Source organism: Phoca vitulina, unplaced genomic scaffold, assembly GCF_004348235.1.
Source record: "Phoca vitulina isolate PV1807 unplaced genomic scaffold, GSC_HSeal_1.0 scaffold14, whole genome shotgun sequence".
In the NCBI taxonomy this organism is placed as follows: Eukaryota; Metazoa; Chordata; class Mammalia; order Carnivora; family Phocidae; genus Phoca; species Phoca vitulina.
Window position 1 is genome coordinate 46,273,731 of NW_022589717.1, and position 14,699 is coordinate 46,288,429.

Genomic DNA, 14,699 nt, shown 5'->3' on the forward strand with positions numbered 1-14,699 from the left:
TTTTAAAGATTTTATTTATTTATTTGAGAGAGAGAGTGAGTGAGAGAGAGAAAGAACAAGCAGAGGGAGGGGCAGAGGGAGAGGGAGAAGCAGGCTCCCCTGCTGAGCAGAGAGCCTGACTCAGGGCTTGATCCCAGGACCAAGAGATCATACCTGAGCTGAAGGCAGCTGCTTAACCAACTGAGCCACCCAGGTGCCCCAATAATTTTTGATGTTATAAGGAAATCTGCACAAAAGGGAATTGAGACACTTTGCATCTTTCCAAAAAGATGTCATTCTTATAAACGTAAGTATTCAACATTAAGGAGAAAAAAAGTTAGTTATCACCCAAACTATATCTAAGCAGGATGCTTTGAGTATAAAATGACGGAAATCTTATCTCAAAACAATTTAAGCACTGCTCCCAGGACTGAAAAAATCCAGAGTAAATTAGATAGCAGCATGGTTGGATGCAGGGCTACAAATACTGTCACTTCACCCTAATGTATGGTTCTGTCATTTAGATGGCCTCCTTCTCAAATAACCTGACAGGTTCTTTCCCATGATGGAATTGGGGTAGGGGAGCAGTGGGGAGGGTGGGTTCAAAATACATATGTGGGAGAGGTAGGAAGACAAAAAGTTTAGTGTTTACCTGACTGGGACCATTCTAAGATAATGCTTGCTTGAAGGGACCTATAAGCTTCTTGTTTTGCCTCTTTCCCTAATGGACACTTTAACTCTCTCTGGGAAGGTGCATTGCTTGCAGAACTATACAAAGAAAACCTCACCATAAATCACCCTGCAAATTTTAACAAATAGCTCTTCTTATGCTATCAAGAGGGTAAAGTGGTTAGAATTAGATAGTAATTTAGGCTGCTTATTATATTTGAGTTTTATTAAGTATTATATTTCACTAATCCATTTTGCCTTAGGATCTCAGAGAAAACTGCAATTTTAAGAAAGCCTGCTTTTGGGTTCAAATCCAGTTAGAAAAAAGTGAGGATTCTTTCCCCAATGTCTCAGAGAAAGTCTCATTCATCCTAATTGAGTCATGTGCCCATCCCCAATAAAATGCCATGTTTCTTTTATTGACTTCACATCTGGTATGGGAGGTAAAGCTCTTACAGAACACATGATATGAGATGTACAGAATGAGTGGTTTTTCCAGTAGAAAATCTAGTGGCAAAAATAATCGATTAAAAAAATAAATTCCATCTAATAAACTAATACTATGAACTAGGAAGTGAGGGAGGCAATTGAGGCTAGAAGTCACAGAACTAAAAGTATCTTAAAATCTGTATCATTTGCTAGTCCATCACTTGTTGTTTTCTTGGGCATTAGAAAGAAATAGAAAAGGGCAAGAAGGTTAGGTAACAATAGGGCTGTTTCTCTCCTTTATCTCCGAAGGTTCCCTTGAGGCTTGTTCCACAGCTTTTGGCTTACTGGTGACTTCTGGCAACTTTCATCTTGTTATTAGGATGTATGTCTCATTGTTTGAATAAAGAATACACACAACTTTGCACTTTTCCATATCTGTTTGAAAACTTTCCTAATATTTATGTTTGGCATTATTAGCATAATTGAATCATTACATACATCTATCAAGGTCTTATTTCTTCAGGACATTCTGTATCTAGCTTTCTAGGATCTTCAAGAAAAAAGGAGCATCACATGATTATTTTAAATAAAATTCAAAGTACAGTTATAATTGAATGATAACTTTGATTTGTTCATAAATTTAGCTATATAATTTTTGTCCATTTCAAGTATTGCTCTAAGTCATGATGCCAACCCTCACATCTTCCTCTTAATTATATTTTCTAATAATAATATTCATACATTTTTAATGTTCTCTAGGTTTTAGTCAAGGGCAGTTTTATTTCTTAAGGCTTCATATATTCAAAAGCTATCAGTGTCACTAAAATTATACTCACTCAATCTTTAATCCAATTTTCTATGTCAGATAATTCTTTAAGATTTTACAGTTGGTTACTTTTATTTTATATCACCTTAAAAGATGAATTCAGTCCTAAAATGGTTACATATGTCCTCAGCTAATATCCTTAGTCATGGTGCCTTCAGCTCTCTCATTTCTGGACTTAGGGGATTTGTACAATTCCCATCATATTTTTATGGTTACATATTTAGACCCTAGAGAAGATCTAAGCAGCCCACTAATTTCAGTGTCGTAAATACCTGCATTGAAAGACAAATACAAACCAAGACAGTGTAGATTAGCACTTCTGAAGGTAATGACTCCAGCACTGAACTTACAGAACCATCCTTGGTCAATTTCTAGCCTTTGAGTATAGTGACTACAAGTGATCAGAGAATATGAATGAAGTTTTAACAGATTATTATCTTTTGTGGAACTCTTTCCAGAACTAATAGAACAAAACTAATTGCATACCTAGTAACTAGTAATAATCATAAGTAGGCAAATTTCAAGCTCTGGTTTTAATCTAATTTACAATTATTTGTGTTTTGGTATCAATTATTTAAACCTCTTGTTCCTAATTATGGGAAGTTATTAAGATTAATAATTTTTCTTCAGAGATGATCTTTGATAAACTTACCTTTTATTTTCCTTTTCTGATGGATGATATTAAAGGAAGACATTTATAGGGAACCCTTCAGAAAGAGGGAAGATGGGTCATTGCAGAGATAAAATCAACAACACATTGGATGTGGTTTGGGTAAATAACATTAAAATGATGAGAATTCTAAAAATCTATTAGTCATTGCATTGCTCTTTCTTGAGGAATATTGAACTGGTCTGTTTCTACATTCCTGGGTCCTCTTGGAATTCTGCCATCCATCAACTACTCTGGATTCCGTCGATGAAGCACTTTTTATTTAATTATCTGGTCTCCTCAGTCTTACAAATTATATTATTCAAGCAAAAAAAATGTTGGAAATATTTTTAATGAAATTCAGCACACATAAGAACATGAGTGGGAAAATTAAATAAAGTAAGAGAATGATACATTCAGATTGATATATGAAATTTGCCCTGATTTCATGTCATAATTAGAGTTTAGAGTAAAAATATCTAGTTAAATTTTAGCAGTAATGAAGTATAACCGTTAATTTGTGGAGATACAACAAGGAATTATAATGTCAAATTAAAAATTACTAAAATAGTGTTAAAGCAAATTTTGTCTTCTTTAGAAATCATTCTCTTGTCCAAGGATTTTATTTTTTTATTTTTAAGTTAAACCTCTTTATCACACTGACATATACTTGGTTGGACAAAATGACAATAATAAAAAAGAAAAGAAATTTAGAACCCTGGGTTTAACTCATTTCTAGATAGTTTATATTTGTAATCAGATATATTTCTTGCCTAAGTTCTTCTCATATATATATATTTTTTTCACAATGCAGTGTGCCTACTTACATGATACATCTGCTTCTGGGACAGATTACAAGAAGAGGAATATTTCAGAGTTGAAATGAATCATGTCAGACATTTAGCTATGGTAGTAACCAAAGGAGACAGAAATGCAGATTGCCAAGAAGAGGAGAAATGATCACCTTTAAAATGGGATTTGGAAAGAAATTAGGGTTTGATGAAGCAGAGAGATTTCCTAAAGGCTGGTGCAGATGACAAAGTCTGAGAAAATCATTTAATAAAGAAAGTTACTGAAGAAGAAAAGAGATGTTTCACATATGAAATAGACATTTAATAATCAATGTGTTATAAAATAATTATGCCAGCTACATATTATACTTTTAATTTAATATGGATGGGATTCTTTCTTTAAGAAATACTTTAAGAAAAAAAAGAAATACTTTAAGAAAAGCTTTCCTTAAAAATTTTTGCAAACTCTACTTTTAAGTATTAGAGATATTAAAAAGAAGAAATGAATGAGATGAGACCAACTCACCCCTCAGTACAGAATGAACAAGGTAACATTTACCGACACATGTACACTCACCGCCTCATAATACACCCCCTCACACATTATATATACTCGGAGATATACACACACACATACATACCCACATATGTATCTGACAGTATTTTAAAAATTCTTAAACAAGGAACATGTTCTAACCTGAGATTCTACAACATAGTGAAAATCAATAAAATCTGTACTCTTCTAGGAGATGTACCCTGTGGAATTACTTTCTGTGATTACTGTAGAAGGAGGATGAATAATAATAAACAGAAATTACATAAATTATATCTCTAGGGTTTCATCTGAATTCCTCTTCACTAAGGAATTAGTGGAAGTCTTGGTTTAAATGACTGTTGAAGTACCCACAACCTTCTGGTGTATCTTTCTTTCTTATCGTGGTTCTATCTGCCATAGGAGTCACTTCTTTGAAATATACTGATTTGCTTTCACAAATCCTGTTAACTTTCTAGCATCAGATCTTATATTAGAATTGCAGAGAAAATCCAATCTTATTGGCTGCAATTTTTTAAAGACACAGAAGCTTTCTGCAACAATTTGAACTCAGCATCAGCATGCCTACTAGTTGTGCTGTATCTTTTCCTGTTTCTTTAATCCATGAAGTCTGGATTCTATGAAGGATGCTCTACTGGAATTCAAACCTGCCTGAGTATTTCTTGCAGTTGTTGCTCTGAGTTGGACTTTGCAAGTATCCATTTCTTTCGGGTAGATAAGAAATATTTTCCCTACTTATAAATATGCCCATTCCTCTGATAAGCTTTGAACTTTAATGATTTCCACAATCAAAACTTGCTGCAATGGTTGAGTTAAAAATTAAAGCCCATGGGGGAGAAAAATCTGACTCTCCAGTGCTTTATCTATGGTGTAGCCATTGCTCATAAGTTCCTTAGCTTTATGGCCAAGTTCATCACAGCATAAACCATCTAAGTCTTTCTAGCCTCTGAGGCCCTTTAATTGCAGAAGGTTAAAATAATTTGTATTCATTTTTTGACCTTCAGTCATCAAGAAAAGTTTAAATTATGTTCAGTATTCCCTGGTTAAAAAGGCAAGAAACTAGATGGAACATGTTATTTAAATATCCATAAAAACAGCTATAAACTTTAAAGATTAGTATTTAAAGGCATAAAATTCAGTTTTCTAGAAAATCCATCTATGTGCAAAAAACTTTATTAAGGAAAACTTTCATTTTCCAACGATAGAGGATAAATAAACTGCCAGTATAGTTATTTTCACTTCCTTAAACAAAATCATATTTTGTGTCTGTTTGGCTAGAGATAAGAACACCCCATAGAGAAAGCCTGAGAACATGTAATTAGCCGTTGATATTAACTGTTAAGATTTGCATTACACTCTTTTCATAATATTCATGTAGATTCTATTTTTCTTTACTAACAAGAATAATCAAAAATATTTCATATGTTTATGATATTTGTTAAATTACCAATCAAAAGCTATATGGGATTTAAGAAGATCATAAAGTATAACTGACATAAAGAAACATATTTAGTTAAGATGTAGCAACTGTTAATCAGGACCAACATAACCGAGGAATGTAGTATTATAAAAACTGTCAACAACAATGACGGGGAATAGGAAAATAGAAAAGAAAAAACATGAACTTCAATATATGGAACCAAATCATAGCAGGAATTAACATCTATTGCAATTGAATGGACTATAATCAATCATTGAAAAAAATTAAAGAGAAAATCAATTAACAATCTAATTAAAAATCATCTAATGCCCTCGGTTATCCTGTTTAAATAAGATCATCATTTTAGTTCCTAGTTTAGAATTTAGACTAATTATTCAATTAAAATTTCAGTGAAACATTGACCTTATAAAACCTCTATTCTAGGCATTTAAATGTAGACTATTAAATATTCTTAATGAACACACAGCCCATCTGGCAAAAGCATTGGCATCCCTTTGATCATTTTAGGATATCTCTCACCTTCTCTGTCTTTAAATTAAATAGCACCCCCTCTCCAGGTGGATCAGCTTTTTAAAAAAATAAGATCAAATTGTAACTTTGTGATCTTTTTATTAGCTTCTTTTCAAATGCTAGAGCTTTGGACTCCTGCCATTTTCTTATACCTGAACTACAATTTCTTTTTTTTCTGCTGTGTCTAGACCTTTTTAAATCATTCTCTTCCATGTGGTCATGAAATTAGGCTCTATAAAACAGAATAATTACATTCTGTGACCAATTGTCAGCTGTTTCAACTAAAAAGAATCAAAGTATATTTTGATTTGGTAATTTAAAATACACTCTAGATGAACGTACTGTAATGTCTTACACATACACACAAATCACAGACAAAAATAATTTAAACTTCCTAATGGAATCCAAACCATTATATTTAAAATGCTAACTGAAACACAATCACATTTCCTGAACGATTCTGAACTAGTCCCAAGTTTTCAAATTACACGTCTGTGTTTGTACATGAGTGTGTATCAGCTCCTGTGAACTGTTTTAACCTCTCGTCCATATCTTTAAAATATAAGGACTGCAAAAGTTTCGCTATTTGTAAAGAGAAAACTGCTCTAAGTGCGTGATTTCTGAGTCTCCATCCACATTAGATCTCTAATGATTGGTCTGACTTGTTTCTGCATCCACTTTTTTGTTTGTCTTAATTTAAAGGCTGATTTTTGCCTTACCTCAATTCAGCCCCTCTTTTCCTTTCAAAATTAATTAACTAATTAATTAATCTTTTTATTTCAGTATAGTTGACATACATCGTTACGTTAGTTTCAGGTGTACAACATAGCGATTCAAGATCTCTATATGCTATGCTATGCTCACCTCTTTTCATTTAAAAAGATAAGCTGCTCACTCCAAAAATATTACTGAGCCATGTAGATTTTCCTGTACAATTCAGAGCGGAAGAGGGGAGGACTTTCCATCAAACCGCCAAGAGCAAACCAATAACCATCCTCAAAATACATTCTTTCTACAGTCTCTTCTTCCCATAAGGCACAGGCAGGGATCTTTTCCAGCCCTTCCTCCTCTCATTGTTTTGTTTCTCAGGCTCTAGACGTTTTTTTAAGCTTTTATTTATTTATTTGACAGAGAGATAGAGCACAAGTAGGCAGAGAGGCAGGCAGAGGGAGAGGGAGAAGAAGACTCCCCGCTGAGCAGGGAGCCCGATGCAGGGCTCGATCCCATGACCCTGGGATCATGACCTGAGCCGAAGGCAGACACTAACTGACTGAGCCACCCAGGCACCCCTCAGGCTCTAGACTTCTTTTAATTTTTCCTTCCATCTCTCCACGAATCTTGGAAAATTTTCTCTTAACGCAGAGCCATTTCAGCCTAGTCCCAGCTTCAACCTCCAACCTTGCAAATCTATACCCATCCCTTAAAGGAAGTGGTACAGTGGATCTGATTGGTAGGAGAGATGGGAAGGTGGTAAATTATAAAAAATGAAAAACAGTTATATGAATATTAATAATATACTTCAATTATACACCAAAAAGGAAGGAAGGAAAGAAAGAAAGGGAGAAAAAGAGGGAGGGGGGAAGAGGAAAAAGAATTGAGCATATTTCTGGTATTTCTATCTTTGCTAGAAATATTAAATGCCACAAATGCTCAAATGTATTTGATATATTCAATCTTATACATATTTTCAAAGTATTTATGACTCCACCATTTTGTACACTTTCTATATCTACTAAATCCCGCCATTTTCTGATACTTTTCATCAGTTCATTTGTGTTAAGGAGCACGAGATTTTATCTACTAGACCATCTTTTAGTTTCCCTTTAAATCCAAATGATATTGGGATGGGCATCACATGTAGGAGAAAGTAAAAGAGACAAATACAGCAAACTATCATGACTATTTCTTCACTAATGGAAAGACATAATTATTTAAATATATGAAAAAAATTGTATTGAATTGTTCCTACATTCCAGCCATTCATTTAAAGGTCCTAATAGAAAAAATATATACATACACACATGTATATTGATATACATATTTATACACATACACATATATGTATGTGCTTATATGTATGTATATATATACATACATATATATACACTTATATGTGTGTATATATATATGCATACATATATATGTTTTTTTCTATTAGGACCTTTATTTGAATGGCTGGAATGTAGAAACAATCCAATATATTTTCTATGTATTTAAGTAAATAAGCACACATGTATGCATTTACACACATACATAGGTGTATATACACATATATACACATACATATATATGCATACACACATATATATGCATGCATACAGTCCCCAACTTGCGATGGTTTGAACAATTTTTCAACTTTATGATGGTGTGAAAGTGATACGCATTCAGTAGAAACCATAATTCGAATTTTGAATTTGGATCTTTTGCCGAGCTGGTGATATGCAGTTTGATACTCTCTTGCAATGCTGGGCAGTGGTGGCAAGCTGCAGCTCCCAGATAGCCCCATAATCATGAGGATAAACAACCAATTCTACAACCAGTGTGCACCCATACAACCATTCTGTTTTTCACTCCATTACAGTATTTAATAAATTACATGAAATATTCAACACTTTATTTTAAAATACCCTTTGCGTTAGATGGTTCTGCCCAACTGTAGGCTAATATAAGTGCTCTGAGCACGTTCAAAGTAGACTAGGCTAAGCTTTGATGTTCAGTAGGTTAGATCTGTTAAATGCATTTTCACTTGAGGGTATTTTCAACTTACAGTGGGTTTATTGGGACGTAACACTGAAGTCAAAGATGTGTGTGCGTGCACGCGCGCATCTCCTAAATCCCCAAGCTCTTGTAAAACTAAGTTACATATAATAATTCCTTATTTTCTTTAATCTCCATTCAAATGTATGAGATAGATTCTATTATTATTCCCATTTTATAGGTGGAGTAATTAAGGGAATTGTCCATCCTTACCTCGTTGGTAAAGGTGTGCTTGTGATTAACACCAAGGTAGTCTGACTCCAAAGGGGATACTCTTATCACTAGATTGCTATAGCTTAAATGACTTGTGGGATGTTGCTCCAAGCCTGGCCTAATGCTAGACAGAAACTTCCAACTCCCGACATACAACTCAGGTAACAAAGATTTCTAACTGGTACCATCTTTGTGTCTGTCACTGGCAATTAGCTTGTTTTGTGAAAATTGACACCTTGACATATGTGAAAGTTCAGTTTATGTCTGTTAAACAAACCTGAATCCCTGATTATGCTTCTCATTTACTTACAAACCCTTTTTCAAAGAGAGTACAAAGAAACCTCACTTTAAGCCCTATATAAATTATCATGAATTCCAAATAGTGGACAAATGTGGTTTTGTGGTATATTAAATTGTTTTACATTCCTGCTTTCCTTAAAATTACTACTCATTTCTTTTGCTTTATCATATCTTTTAAGTGCAGGGCAGCTCAATATGCAGATTATTCTCTCAGTCTTGGTCGGTTTTTTGGTACAGATTCTTCAGAATTTAAATAGGGCGTTACATAACCATTCCATTGACTCAGATATTTCACAGTTCAAGACCTCCTACAACCTGGACAACTTCACAAACCAGCGTGGCTATTCACTCCTAGTACATAGCAAAAGGACCACATGTGTCTTGTTTCGTGTTAAAGATGAGAGCTATGGATGAATCATTTCCTATTCTGGAAGGCATACAGAACAATCAAACAATTAAGGATACAATACCATTTTTCTGTTTTTTTAGGAGACTCTGAGGACCAAATCAACCCTTATTCTCTCACTTCCTACATGGCGTATTTTATTAACTAGAAAGGATAGAGTTTACTAAATGGCACTTTTATTGCTCCCTTTGCCTAGGAAGAGAGCAGTGGGATCTTTAGCTCCTTTATTACAAAAGCAGTCAGATATTTTATACAGTAATAAAAAGCACCAGCTGCCATTTGAGACAGCTAAAACTAGGCAATGAGTACTCTGAGTACATTTGTTGTATTTTCTAAGAAAAGTGTTCATTAAAACATAAGTTTTCTCCTCATCCCAGTACTGCTGGGACTATAAATAGCTACAGACAGCTACCTTAAACAGGTTAGAGAAAGCCACATTAGCTAGTACTTTTGACTACCTCCACTGTAAAATGAATAGAGTAGAGAAGAAATGGGAGGGGAAGTGTGATTTGGGGACAGTGCCTTTATACTCTTCAGCAGCTACATACTTTCTTATTTCACTTGTCCAAATTCTGTTACATTTCCAACTAATAGATATGAAATAAAGAGTCCTGGCAGAAATGCATTTACTAAATGGTGGAATGGATTTTATGCAAATGACTTTCTTGTCCATAAAAGGAAACTGCCCTGTAAAAAAAAAATTCTGAAATACTGAAAAAAAGTAGCACTTTTTCTTTTAAGAAAATCTCCAAAATCAGTTAACTCCTGTATTTATCAACAAGTCTTTACTAACGCTATCTCCAAGTTGGTTCCTAAGAGTATGGTATACGAGGAAGGGGAAACATTATCAATGCCTTCTACTCATCAATATTTTAATGAAAAGAGGTGAAACTCAGGAGTGTGAAATGATACTTAACAACGTCAGACAAATGTTTAACATAAACTGTTGACACGGAGAACACCTTCCAGGAGTTCAGAGGTAATTTGACAAGGGTTATAATGGTCACTTTTTACAGAGGAACTGAGATTTGAAGTGGTTATTATAAGATGAGGACATTAATTTGGGGCATGCGGGCTCAGTTGGTTGAATGACGACTCTTGGTTTTGGCTCAGGTCAGGATCTCATGGGTCATGGGATCCGGCCCCACACTGAGCGCCGTGCTCAGCGGCAAGTCTGCTTGGGATTCTCATCCTCTGCCCCTCCTTCCATTCTCTCTCTCTCTCAAATAAATAAATAAAATCTTTATAAAAATGAAGACATTAATTTGTCACACTGTGAACAAAATTATGGAAGTTTTGACTAATAGAGAAATTGCAAACCAGAGCCCAACACCTGGTCAGAACTCAAATATTTGTTGAATAAATACCACAATATGATACTTTAATCCAAATGACAAATATGTGGGAAATATACTATTAATATCTCTGGTCTAGAGATAAGAGGATAATCTCCTTGACAAGGTCATATGTGCAAGAACTGAGTATTCAAGACTTTGAGCCAGAACTTTCTGATACTATTATGTAGAATGATGTGCTGCCTTGAAAGTAAAACTGAAGAATTGGTCTGGAAACTGAAGTTTGTAGAGGAAGCAAGCTGTTTGGGACTGAGTTTAGGAAATCTTTAAACTTCTAGCTTGAAATAGTCAAGGTTTAGTAACAGATAACAGGTAGCCAAGGGATTTGTAAGAGACTATAGATGTGTACTGAAAATCTATGCCTTTTTAAATTTGTTTTCTATTTCTTTCAATGGAAGGATGATTAGAAAGACTGACTTAGCTTTTATTTCAATAATCCTTGAGAATAAGCATTATACTGAACACAGGATAACTTCAAATAGACTCAGACCTACTATCTTGTGATGTGCATAGATTATAGCACTTTTATTTTTCAAATCTTGTCATTCTTGAAATTTGGGAAAACTTACATATGATAAAATCATTTTCATATATATATTATTCTCTAAAACATCTAGTCACAAAAATCAGTGTTATAACCTATAATAGTGTCTTTATTAGCATTTAGGATGTAAGATCATTATAAGGAATAAAATACAATCTACAATGGAAGTGTAAGAAAATTATTTAAAATACAAGAAAAAAACAATATACACTATATGTTAACTAACTAGAATTTAAATAAAAATGTGAAGTAACAAAAAATAAAAATAAAATACAAGAAAAAAAAATCTTCCTTTAGGGACAGAGAAAGCATCAAGGAAAGAGATAAATTTATTTTGGATTTTAAAAAAATAAATGAATTTTCCACAGTGCAGTAGAGTAAGGGAGACGATACACCCTCATTTAATTGTGAAGTGAGGCCTTGCTAAGTAACTTTTAAAAAATGGAAGGGCTTTGTATCTTCAGTCTCTGTTTACTGACATGCAATGGCAGGTGGATAGTAAAGATAAAAAGAGCATCCTTGGTAGCTATGTTGCCTTCATTAAATTATATAAACTCGGTAATTCCCAGATCCCTAAAATGTAAAACTGCCACCCATTTGGGGCCATAAGGGTTGCTGTTCTCTGATACCCGCCATGGAACAGCATAGGGACTTGCTCACCTGTCTTCTGCTGCAAGGATGAGATACAATGAAAACATATTTGCTGCCACCTACACACTGTCACCATAGGAAAAAAAAATAACATCCCACAACTGGCCACAACCTGAGAGCTCCCTTTGTACTCTCATTGAATTCTGAGCAGCTCAGGTACACCCCGTTCTCAAGGGTCTGCTGTCTAGACCATGTCCCATACCACTATTCTTCTAGGGTAAGACACATCCCTCCCATGCTTTCTACCTTCTTTTGCAATCTCACACCCTTAATACTCTCGGTCTTAATGCTATCCACTTGTATCCTTAGGAATTTCTATTATGTGATAAAAGAACACTTTGAAGTTCTCAGTTTCTTCAGTGAAATATCCCAATACATTTGGGAAGGATCTGAAAGCTAAATCTCTCCTGTGGTTTGCACATCTCATGTGGAGGCTGCTTGCTCTCGAATATTGAGCCTCTGGTGTGGACAGGGACAACTCTTTGTCTTCTTCACTGCCCACTAGTGTGATTGACTCATTGTCCCTCTGCACTCCTATAATCTTCTCTTTCCTTTTCTTTTTTATTTCTTTTTTTTTCTTTTTTTAATTGAGATTCACGCTGTTTGAGTGTGATGCTATTTGTCATTTCTCTACTGCCATCTCTGATAGCATTTCAAATCAGTTCCTCACAGTAATTGACAACTTTAGCTTAAGGACTAAAGCCTTTCTCCACATTGGCCTTTTCGACATTTTGCATTGCACCAGTATCTCTGACTTCCCCCCTTTTTAGTGATTATTACTCCCCACCGTTTCAGTCAAGCACTGGTGTGACCATATGCTGTCTTCTCCCCAAAATACATCACTTGAAATCACAAATGTGGCCAGTCCACTTTCTGATTCCAACTATCCATGCATCTATCTCAGTAACACCATTCCGTCAATTCTTTGTCCTGCACCTGTGGTCCCTACTGTGCCTCTACATTTTTCCTACCATTGATCTATCATTTTGATCCCTCTTCATCCTAGATTTTCTTGTTCATCATATCATCTGATATCTTGCCCATATCCTAGAATGTGCTGTCTGAAACCCTGTTTGGGAAAAAACAAAAAGCAACAACAAAAACACTCCATTTCTTGGTGAATCCAGGAGTTTGACCACTCTCATGTCTAGTCACAGGCTGCTGGGTACTATTGAAAAAATCAAACAACCTGACATCGCTATAAATTAACAACTGGAAACCTCAATTAGGTTATTAAAAATGACCAACAATCCACAGAACCACTTTATCCCCTTTCCATAATTCTATTCTAAATCTACTCTAAACTTTTCAAATAATTGACTCCCTCTATGTTTCACTCATTGATTTTAAATAACTTTAGCTTACAGAGAATAAAATAATCTTTACACATATTCAACTTCCTATGACCAAAAGCAACAACCTGCATTCTTTTCAATCTTCCTTTCTTCCTAGTACGTTTCTGTTTTGGTGCAATTGAAGAGATATTGCTTATCTTATTTTATTTAAGGATAATTTCTCCTACTTATCTTTGGATCACTTATGATATAATACCTTGTCAAAGACCAAAAGAGCAATTCAACTTGGTCAGTTCTCCTCCAACTTAAAAACCAACAAAATAACCAACTAGCCAGCTAATCAATCTAAAAACAAATGAAAACAAAGTTTTTTGCTTACTTTGCTACACTTGGCATATCTCTTTTCTCTTTTACCATCAGATTTTCACCACATTTGCTTATCTGTCACTGGGTCTTGAAACTATTCTAATATTTTTTCTGCTTCCAAAGTTCTACTGCTCTTTCCTCTGTCCTTAGTGTTTCTAGTTCAGATGGGTATTTTAGCTTTTAACTTGTTTAGTCTTCTGATAGCATTTGACAATAGTAACCACTCCTTCCTAAAAGGAAAATTTTCTTCTCTTGGTTTCTGTAAAACCATATTTCCTCATTTTAATCCTACCATTTTTTTATCCATCTATCCGCTCTCCTCTACCCGTATCTCAAATGTAGATGTTCCAAAACAAGGACTGTATTTTGAGCTCTCTCCTCTACTCTGACTACACACTTTCATTAGAAGATTTTATCTAACCCATTGGCTGCAACAACCATCTGTTATGACAACTATATCTTTTTATTTCCTACCTCATTTTCTTTCTTGAGTACCAGACTCCTGTATATAATTGGCTTGTGAAAACTCTATGATGTACGTTCATTGTCACAACTAACTCAATGTACATAAAACACCCTCATTATCTCCCATCTTCTCACCAAAGCCCAAATCTACTTCTTTCCCAGTCTTTCACATCTCAGTATCTATTATCAATACACTGCCAGTTTTTCAAGCCAAAATCTGGTTACTGTGCTTTACTCCTTCTTTTTTTTTTATTTCCTGCATCTGATCAATAAGTATAAATATATAATTAAATGTACTTTAGAACCACATCATCCAATTCACTCTAATTCTACTGTCAACACACTGTGATAATCTCATTCTTTTGTAGATTATTCCATAGACTCTGAACTTGTCTCCTATCATACATTCTTATCTTCATCCAATCCATATCCACAGTGTACCTACAGTCAACTTTTTGAAATGATGTCCAAAATCTGTGTTGATGTTCAGAACTTTTGAC

The 14,699-nt window shown here is 34.6% G+C and overlaps 1 protein-coding gene across 3 annotated transcripts in view; it reads left to right on the top strand.

Moving 5' to 3' along the window:
- GALNTL6 (polypeptide N-acetylgalactosaminyltransferase like 6) overlaps nucleotides 1-14,699 on the top strand; it is a 1,076,341-nt gene that overhangs the window by 217,076 nt on the left and 844,566 nt on the right. The gene's annotated exons all lie outside the window — the stretch shown is intronic.